The sequence below is a fragment of the Solanum tuberosum genome, unplaced genomic scaffold (genome assembly GCF_000226075.1).
Source record: "Solanum tuberosum cultivar DM 1-3 516 R44 unplaced genomic scaffold, SolTub_3.0 scf00088, whole genome shotgun sequence".
Taxonomy (NCBI): Eukaryota; Viridiplantae; Streptophyta; class Magnoliopsida; order Solanales; family Solanaceae; genus Solanum; species Solanum tuberosum.
Window position 1 is genome coordinate 78,926 of NW_006239011.1, and position 9,394 is coordinate 88,319.

Below are 9,394 nucleotides of genomic sequence, written 5' to 3' on the forward strand. Positions count from 1 at the left end.
TACAATCTAACACATGAATAAGAGAGATGCAACAAAACATAAGCAATTGAAGTCACATAATATATACTAGCTATGTCCTTACTTAGAATACACATCAATAAGTCATTCATTTCAACCCCGAATAAAATAATAAACCATCTTGAGCAAAGTCTAAGAGAGTAATGATAATCTACCTTGAGAGTCAACTATATGTGCCATGAACTCTTAAAAAGTTACTTCCCTTTTTGAATAGCCTTGGAACTCTCCTATTTTATTAAAAATATACTCTATATGAGTATACGAGTCTATCAACACCCATATTTTAAAAAATATTTTATGGACCAATGGTTGGTTTATTTCTCATAAAGAAGTATCATACACAAACTAAAAGAATAATAGCCCACTTTAGACCAAATGTCAAATAGCCCAAATAAGGAAATAAAAGGACAACTCGTTCTTGGTCTTGATGACCAAGAACTTTCCATTACCTAAAATAAGGTTTTCTAAAGAAATCTCTCCATTTCTCACTCTCCTATACTCCGCCGCTTCCATGTTTATGGCTCCCTTCACCCTTTATTTGCTCTTGTTTCATCTCCGGGTCATTAACATACTTCATCCATGGAAAAGGATGAGATATATCAGATAGCAAAGGTAAATCGACCTTAGTTTTTATCCACACCCAACTACTGTTGACCTTACTCTTTTATTTTTTAGATGTGAAATCTGGTGGAGGTGTTTGGAGTTCAAGATGAAATTTTGGTTGGATTTAACCATGAAACTGCTTCTGGAGGCTTGAGGTATATCAACACCCACATTTATTTATAAACTCTAGTAAAAAAATTGACTCACAGAGACAACCTTGAGCCCCTAAGTTCAAAGATTGAGAATTGATTTCAAAATTAGATTAGCCATTGTGTGAAATGCTCATGCGCCAAAAATTAGCTAAATTTGATCATTAATTGATTCTCAAGTAAAGAAATTGCATCTAATTTACCTTAGGGACTTAAACTGCATTTCCCCAATCCAAACACAAATATTTTCTTTTGGTAACTGTAAATCTTATTACCAGATATGTCATTGTGTACAATTTGGAACTCTGGATATGGAAATGTTCCAATATCAAAGCCCTACTACTTCTAAATCTCCCTCACACTTTTATACTATTCTAAGGATAGAAATTAAGGCTGTGCATATATCCGATTAGCATACGTATCATGCTATCTCTATAATGTATATCTTGGATAATTAGTTGGTTGATCATGTCTATGGTCCTCTCCTTATATTAGAATATGCCTATGGTTCCTCTCCTGCCATATATATATATTGTTGATGCTAGTGCAATTCTATATACATCTGCCATAGTAGATTTGCTAGTATCATGGTCTGTGGCCCATTCCAGGTCCTAATTCCATCCAGTTCTACCCCTTGTGATCAGTAACTATCTAAGAATCTTTGTCATATCCTTTTGGAGAGTGAACATGTGAAAAAGGGTGGTGGTGTGTTTCAATTTTTTTCTTGCATAATGAACATACAACTTCATCAATAATTCCCATTTGCTCAGTTTGTCTTTTGTATATAGCCTTTTATGTATAGCCATATATAGTGAAAATACCCATTTAGGATTTCCTAGATTGTTGCAAGTCAATCTTCTCCATGAGACCTTGTTTTACTCCCCTTTCAGTTTCATATACATTTCTTTGATGTTGAACTTTTCTTCCTCCATGATTTCAGGTACTAGTAAATCCCTCTCTTCAAGCCATTGTCCTGCCTTGAGAATTTTCTTTGCAATCCATGAGGCTTGCTTGACTTCCACCTCCCATGGTTTCCTACCCTTTAGATAAAAGGTATAAACCCACACAATCCATATTTTTCCCTTTTTCTTGCACATGTTCCACAGATATTGAGTCCTCTAGCAGCCTTTGGCTAGCAAAGTGTTTCCCAAAGCTATGAGTGCTTTCCCTTTATTTTGTACTTCGCCATTCCATAGAAACCTTTTGCACATAGGTTCTATTCTTTGTAATATTTTCTTTGGCATTAGACCATCTCCAACTCAACACCAAATTTTACACCAAATCCTTATTTGGTGTAAAATTTGGTGTTTTGGAGCTCTAACCCAACACCAAGTTTTACACCATTTTGGTGTGTGAATAGTGTTACACCAAATTTGGTGCAACACGATTCATCACACCAATTCACTTTATTGAATATTTTAATATTATTTAATTATACAAAACTTTTAATTAAATATTATATAAATGGTATGTTTTAATTAAATCTCTTGTATATTTAATTATTTTTGTATGTAATATTTTTCTAATATTAATTTTAGATATAAAAGTTAGCTTTTTTTGATAAATTAATTTTCTATATATGACGTTTTAAAAAAATTAAATTTATGTTAATAATATTATAAATTATAATTGAATATAACTACAATTAACCTTCACAAAAATTAAAAATGCAAACATATAAATGTTTTAGAAAGAATTTTTTTTGTGAAATAAAAAAATATAAATGAAATAAGAAATAATAATATAATAATGAAGAGAGAAAAAATATTCCTTTTTGGTGTAAAATTTGGTGCAGTGGGTTGGAGTTGATTTACACTAAATTAGTGTTGGTGTAAAATTTGGTTTTTGGGTTGGAGATGCCCTTAGGAAGATATGTGACCATAATCGTTGCATGGCTCATAAGACACTATTAACTAGTTGAAGTCTTCCTGCATAAGATAGGAATTAATGATGAATTAGTAGGGAAGTAGAAAATACTAGGTTACATTCTAAATGCCTTATCAAATCATGAAAATTCTCTTTGAAATCACCAAAACCAAATTCTTAGGAAGATCTTTGAGCCCTGGTGCACAGTGCATCCTTCGCTACAGCAAACGATAAATCACAGGAGTATAGCCACAAAAAGCAGCCTACCCCAATCCCCTTAAGATCATAAAAGAGAAATTTATCTGGAACGTCCCGGAAAAGACCAAACATGCAAATCTAGCATATTGGAAAAATCAAATCACCAATCTGATGGCATTTTAACCCAATGTTTATTGGGGTGAACTCTAAACTTTAGGAAAAAACTAGAAATCAACGTAATGACACTACTCACTCTCGAATGACTCGAGATCCATATAAGATATTTAACTAAATCATAAATCACCCCCAGATCTCATGGAATCATTAAAATTCAAATCGGAGCTCGTCGACCTAAATTATTGACATGGTCAATTTTCACAAATCAAAACTCTAAAAATAGGAACTCTCCTCAGGATCTATTCAGATCACCTCGAGAATTGTGTAATCCATTTCTACAAGTCATAAAAGAAATAATGAAATTGCAAGTAGGCCAAAACAATCAAAACAAGCAAAACAAGAAGAAAAAACACAACGACTATGAGGATCACTTTATACTTCAAACCTTTCACATAATGTAAAAGTATTTACTTATCCAAAGTTGGAACACCCTTTAAAAAATTTCTGGTTACGTCATGGATTAGGTCACTGATTATGCCATGTTAATGCAAAATTATAATAATTCAATATATAATCTAGACACAGAGAAAGTAATTTTAGACTACCCAAGTTTTTATTTATCAAATATGCATTTTTTGTTAAATGCAATTATTTTCTTTCTTTAAAATCTTGAACAACAAGATTTACTTCTTTAGATCATTTTCATCTATTTATTGACTTGCAATAAAATTTTTTCCCTATATCATGTATCCTCTATATAAATAGACAAGCTAAGACCTTTTTCCAAAATAGTGGTCTTAAATTTTTGTAGATTGATTATTCTTTGTAATGATATATCATGGTAATTTATTCAATTCCCTCTTTTCTTCAATTTCATCACTTAGGAGACATTTTTGAGCAACCATAGAAAACATTTCGCTCTTTGTGTACTCAAAGTGGTAGATATGGTCATCTGAAAAAAGATTTTGAATCCTTCAAGAAAGTGAATGAAAGCCTAGAAATGTTTTCTAAACTAAACGGATTAAGGATAAAATAACCTGGTCCTAGTGACAAGTTAAACAAAAAAACTGCTTCCATGGACCAGACAGTCTCTTATCAAGACTTTCTCTAGTCTCTGGGAACTCCGTCTCAGGTGGGTTCCTAAATCTAACAAGTGATTCTTCATCTGCGAAAGAGAGGAACGATCAATGTTGGTTTATGGATATCGAATGTTCCAAGCATGTGATTGGAAAAACACATAATATCCTCTCTTGAGGCACATCAAGGCGGTGGTATGTTGTTTGGTAATAGAAAGAAGGGTTACATTCTTGGTATTTAGAAAATTGGAAAATCAGTGGAGCATACTATAGATGATATGTACTATGTGAATAGGTTGAAGTAAAATTTGCTCAGTGTATTGCAGATCTACGACAAGGGAAATGATGTTAGATGCATGTCTAGCAAATGTGTTGTCACAAATTTAACCTCTTGTGAGGTGATATTGAAAGCTTAAATACTCAAGAACATGTATGTATCTGCTTTGGACTAGATATGAGGAGAAAATCTTGGGTGTCTTAGTGCTCAAAGTTGCAATGCGGATCCATGGCATAGAAGGCTGGGCCAAGTGAGTGCCTCACTTCTGAACAAACTTGTGTCAGGGGACCTAGTTCATGGTCTACCTAAACTGAAATTTGTAGATAACACGATTTGTGATACATGTGTCAAAGGGAAACAAACCAGGTCCTAAATTAAATAGAAGAAATTATTTGTATTTTTGCATTCAAAGTAAATTATATTGTATTTTCGAGTACATTGAGTTATTGTCTATTGTTTAAAAAGCTTTTCTTTGTATTGCATATTTATCACTACTTTATATTAAAATGAGTTGAGTTGAGTTGAGACGAGGTAAGTTGTTTCTTCAGTTCCAGTTCAAGCTTATATCTTGTTTTAGATTTCCCCTCGCATGCTCGTACATTCCATGTACTGACGCCATTTCACCTGCATCTTTTATGATGCAGATACAAGTAACCAGAATCAACATCCAACACTTCGTTGATACAGTTGAGTTCCAGAGTTATTGGTGAGCCTCCTTACTTCCAGAGGTTTCCTTATTTACTTCTAGTATTTTAGTTGTTAGGATGATCAGGGTCTTGTCCCAACATCCCTCATAGTATTATAAGCTTCAAAGATAGAAAAACAGTAGTTCATGAGCCTTGTTCATTTTAGTAGTTATGTTCTAGACTTGAGTTGCCTCTTTGGCAAGTGAATGTTTATTTCTAAACTATTCTAAGTTGTCTAATTTGAGAGTTTTTGAGTTAAAGCTTCCATTTGAGTTTATTTTATGTTGAGTAATTCTTCTGCTTAGAGTTAAGCCAGGCTAAGGGTTCGCTCGGGGCCAACAATGGTTCTCTAGTGCCGGCCACGTCCAAGGTGTAGGCTCGGGGCGTGACAAAAATGTTCCACAACTCTTTTTTGAAAAAAAATCGTTTGATTCTTATCTCTATTCTTCTTGTTTCACTTGTATCATTATTGTTGCTAGAGGTTAGTAAAAGCTTAAAACTTGAAAGCGATTTTTTTTTCTAGATTGAACTTTTTTTTCTTTTCTCTTTTATTTTTTGCTTCGTCCATTCACTTCATATTAAATTAAATATGAACTCATTTTTGGTGCATCCATTTTTCAAAAAAATAAAATAAAATACTATAGCTTAGGACACCTTTTATAATTTTTTTGACTACGTCACTAATTATTAGTACAAACAAAAGATAAATGATAAATATATATATATGTTAGAATCATCGAGATGCATACAAACAAAAGATAATGATAAATATATATCTGTTAAAATCATCAAGATGCATATAAACCGAAGTATTTTTGTGGTAACATCCAAATATCTAGATTTGACTGGCTGATAAAATATTCAATGGACATGAGACAACATTTGGGCAAACAACAAAAGATTGATGAGGACGAAGATAAGAAGCTTTTTTAATCTCAAATATGACATGATTTTTTTGCTAATCCATATATTTTCTCTTTGGTGTGGTCCAAATAAATCTCCTTATTGGTCTTTGTTTTTATATTAAATGTAAATATTAAATGGATGTAAAATTAAATGTAAATAAATAAAGTTAAAAAGGAGAAGGACAAATCGGTCAATTGACTGGCTGACCCTAAGCTTCTCAATATTTTGGCTTCTATTATATAGTAATATTTCATGCACCATCCTTTTATTTTTTTTGGGAAAACTATACCATCTAATGCCTAACCATCCATAATATTTGTTAATCACTTTTATGATCCAACTTTACAAAATTATCCAAAATAGCTTAATACGGATAAAATGGTCATGTTTGATGTAGTTAATTTGCAGTTACGTCTCCACCTATGTCTGGCCAAGATTTTTTAAGGGAATAAACATTAAATCCATCCTCTCCTAGGGCTTTAGAGTCCCCAATACTATCCAGTGTTGCCTTGACATCACTTGCAGTGAAAGGCTGAATAAGCTTGAGCTAGTGCATCTTGTTAAGTCTATATCCAACTTTGAATACATTTGGTTGAGCAACTGGCATGTGTCTAGTGTTCTGCCCAAGAAGCTTTTGGTAGAATCCCACAACTTCTTGCTTTATTTCACTCATTCCTCTAATGGTTGTGCCATCCTCTTTTGTTCGCATTGTGATTTGATTATGTGCTTTCCTGTTCTTCATACTAGCAAAAAATTAACCAGTGTTAGCATCCCCTAGCTTGAGTTATTGCACTCTTGACTTCTGCTTGTAAATGCTCTCCTCTATTTGACTCTATTTTATCAATTCTGTTCTCAGTCTTTTCTCCTCTTCAATCATGATTTGATGCATTGTAACTACCCTCATGTTGTTCTGCATGAGCATAAGCTCCCTCCTGATTGTTTGCACTCTATCAACAACACCCTTAAACTCCTTTGTGTTCGTTTCTACATTTCTCATCTTACCACTTTCAAGTTCTTCCAAATTCCTTTCAAACCACCTCCTATTATCTGCCAACCTGCTTGAACCCGTTCCTTGAATTTTTGGTGTGTAACTAAACAATTGTAGAATCTAAATGGTCTTTTCTGAGTGTCCTTTTGGTCCTCTATTATAACCCCAATGGTAATTCATCTGAAAATAATGGTTCCATGGCCATGGCTTGTGTTGGCATTATATTCATCGATGTAGCATTGGCTATTGCCTTATCTATTCGACTATACACATGTCCATTTGTCCAGGTGTATTCCCTTCCTCCTATATGTAATTCTGCCAGGTTGCAATCCAGTAGGCATTCCCTAAAATCCCTTGTCTCTATATCTTGTACTTGACTCCAAACTAGTCTATCTTCCTCTGTTAAAATAGAATTGAAGTGCCCCATAATCAACCAAGGTTCACTGATGTTTGCGTAATCAATGACACAACTTCCGATGCAAGTGTCTACGATCGTGCAATAGTATAATAACCCAACCAAGGATTGGGGTCGTGTCCCAAGGGAGTGGGCGTGAAAATTAGTGGTTAAGCGCGAACGTGCTAAATCTAATCGTAGCTAAAGACTTTAGCAAATAAAATCATAACAAGTTAAATAGGGTGACGCAAGCGTCAATTATCCAATGGGGGTTCGTAAGCAAGAAACAACTAAAATAGTGAAAATAAGGAAAAATAAAAGTATGGAGACGAGATTCTTGGGATGTGATAGGAATACGGGATAGACTAAATCATTAGGTACATGCTTTTGATAGTAAATTCATGGAGTATTTGTGACTAGGCTAGACTTTAAAAGGGATAAGCTCTCTCTTGAGTAACTTACCCCGTTTCAAGCAAGTTCCTCTCGGACACGCACTTGCTACATGAAGAACAACCTCCGCCTTAACCCACTAACTCTCTCGAGTTGAGTGTGTGGACATGGGACTAGCGTTCACTCTCTCGAGCTGAACCTCATGTCGACCCACTCGCACTAGCTATCAATTTAGTGGTCTTAGTTTTACAACCTCTCTCGAGCAAGCCAAAAACACATAGATGAGACTATATTTGCAACTACAATCTCATTAAGTTCATCCACAACCACTAAATCAAATTACATTTAAACTATGAATAGACTATCAGCAAGCAAGACCCAACAACTAATATAACCCATAATCACAAAATAACACCCCAAGAATTGGGGTTTTAGCCACTCATGAACAAGAGAAAAAAAAGTATACCAATCTTAGTTTCCATCAATGGGTATGCAAGATTTATTCTTAAAACAAGAAAAAAGTGAAGAATTCCAGAGATCCAAGTCCAATTTCTTGGAGAAAAAACCCTTGAGTGCTCCAAGTTCTTCAAAACCCTCTCCAAAACTTAGAGACAATCTCTCCAAAACTCCATCTAAATCTTAATAGTCTAAAAACTAGATAAAAACAAGGTAAAATTCGCTTTCAAGAATAAAAACTGAACTAGTATTTATAGTTTTCATAAAATATGCTCCAAAGATCTTTCGGCGACGTTAGCTAATGCATTCGGCGATCCGCCCTTTGGTCTACTTCGTCACCTTTCATCAGTTGCCTTCAGCATCTTTGTGCCTAGAAAATTGGGTGATGTAGCACTTCTTCGCGGAGTCATTTGGCGATACGCCGACTGCTCCTTTTGACCACCGATTTTCTCCTTTCCTTCAGGGCTCAGTACACTGGAACAAAAGGAGAATATGCGATGTTGCGATTCGCCGAATGGGTTCGGCGATTCACAGATCTTCGTTTCTCCGTTCTTTCGGATTATTTTTGCTCCTTTTTTCTCAGTAGTGTCCATGCTTTGCCTCAAATTTCAAATACCTGAAACTTAAATGTTTTCATCATATATCGGGATAAAACATGCATTTGAGGATACTAATTTCATCAAAATATAGCCCTGAATGAGTCCAAATTGTGGACTCATCAACACCCCCAACTTAAACTTTTGCTTGTCCTCAAGCAAACTAAAGTTCAGTCGTTCAAAAAGGGTGTCTTGAACAGTGCTACACAAGACTCGATCATGACTGCGCACAACAAGACTCAATTTTCTTATGCAAAGATCAATTGTGCAAATCAAAGGTTCAAAGTAGTGACTCACCAATATCAAAGAATACTCATGCTCACAATACTTTCCTCAAAATGCAAGTTCAAGCTCAACGAAAGTGTTCAAATGCCCTCACACAAAGAATGATTCCATAGTCACACAATGGTTCACAGTTTAAAGCTTTTCTCTCACAAGGAAGAACACAATGCATGCTTTCACCCATAGGTTAGCCCGTATTTTCCAATTGACATTTGTTTGAGCTTTCTCAAGATCAAGAAGGTCGTTTCAAGGCTTGTAATGGGGCTGAGTGCAAAGGTATGGTCATGAATTGTGGTGCTCACAACACTTCCTTCCCTTTTCCTTCATCATTTTCTTTAGTGTTCATAAGTCATCCTATAATTCACTTTCCCATAGTGTGCTGGAAACCCCTT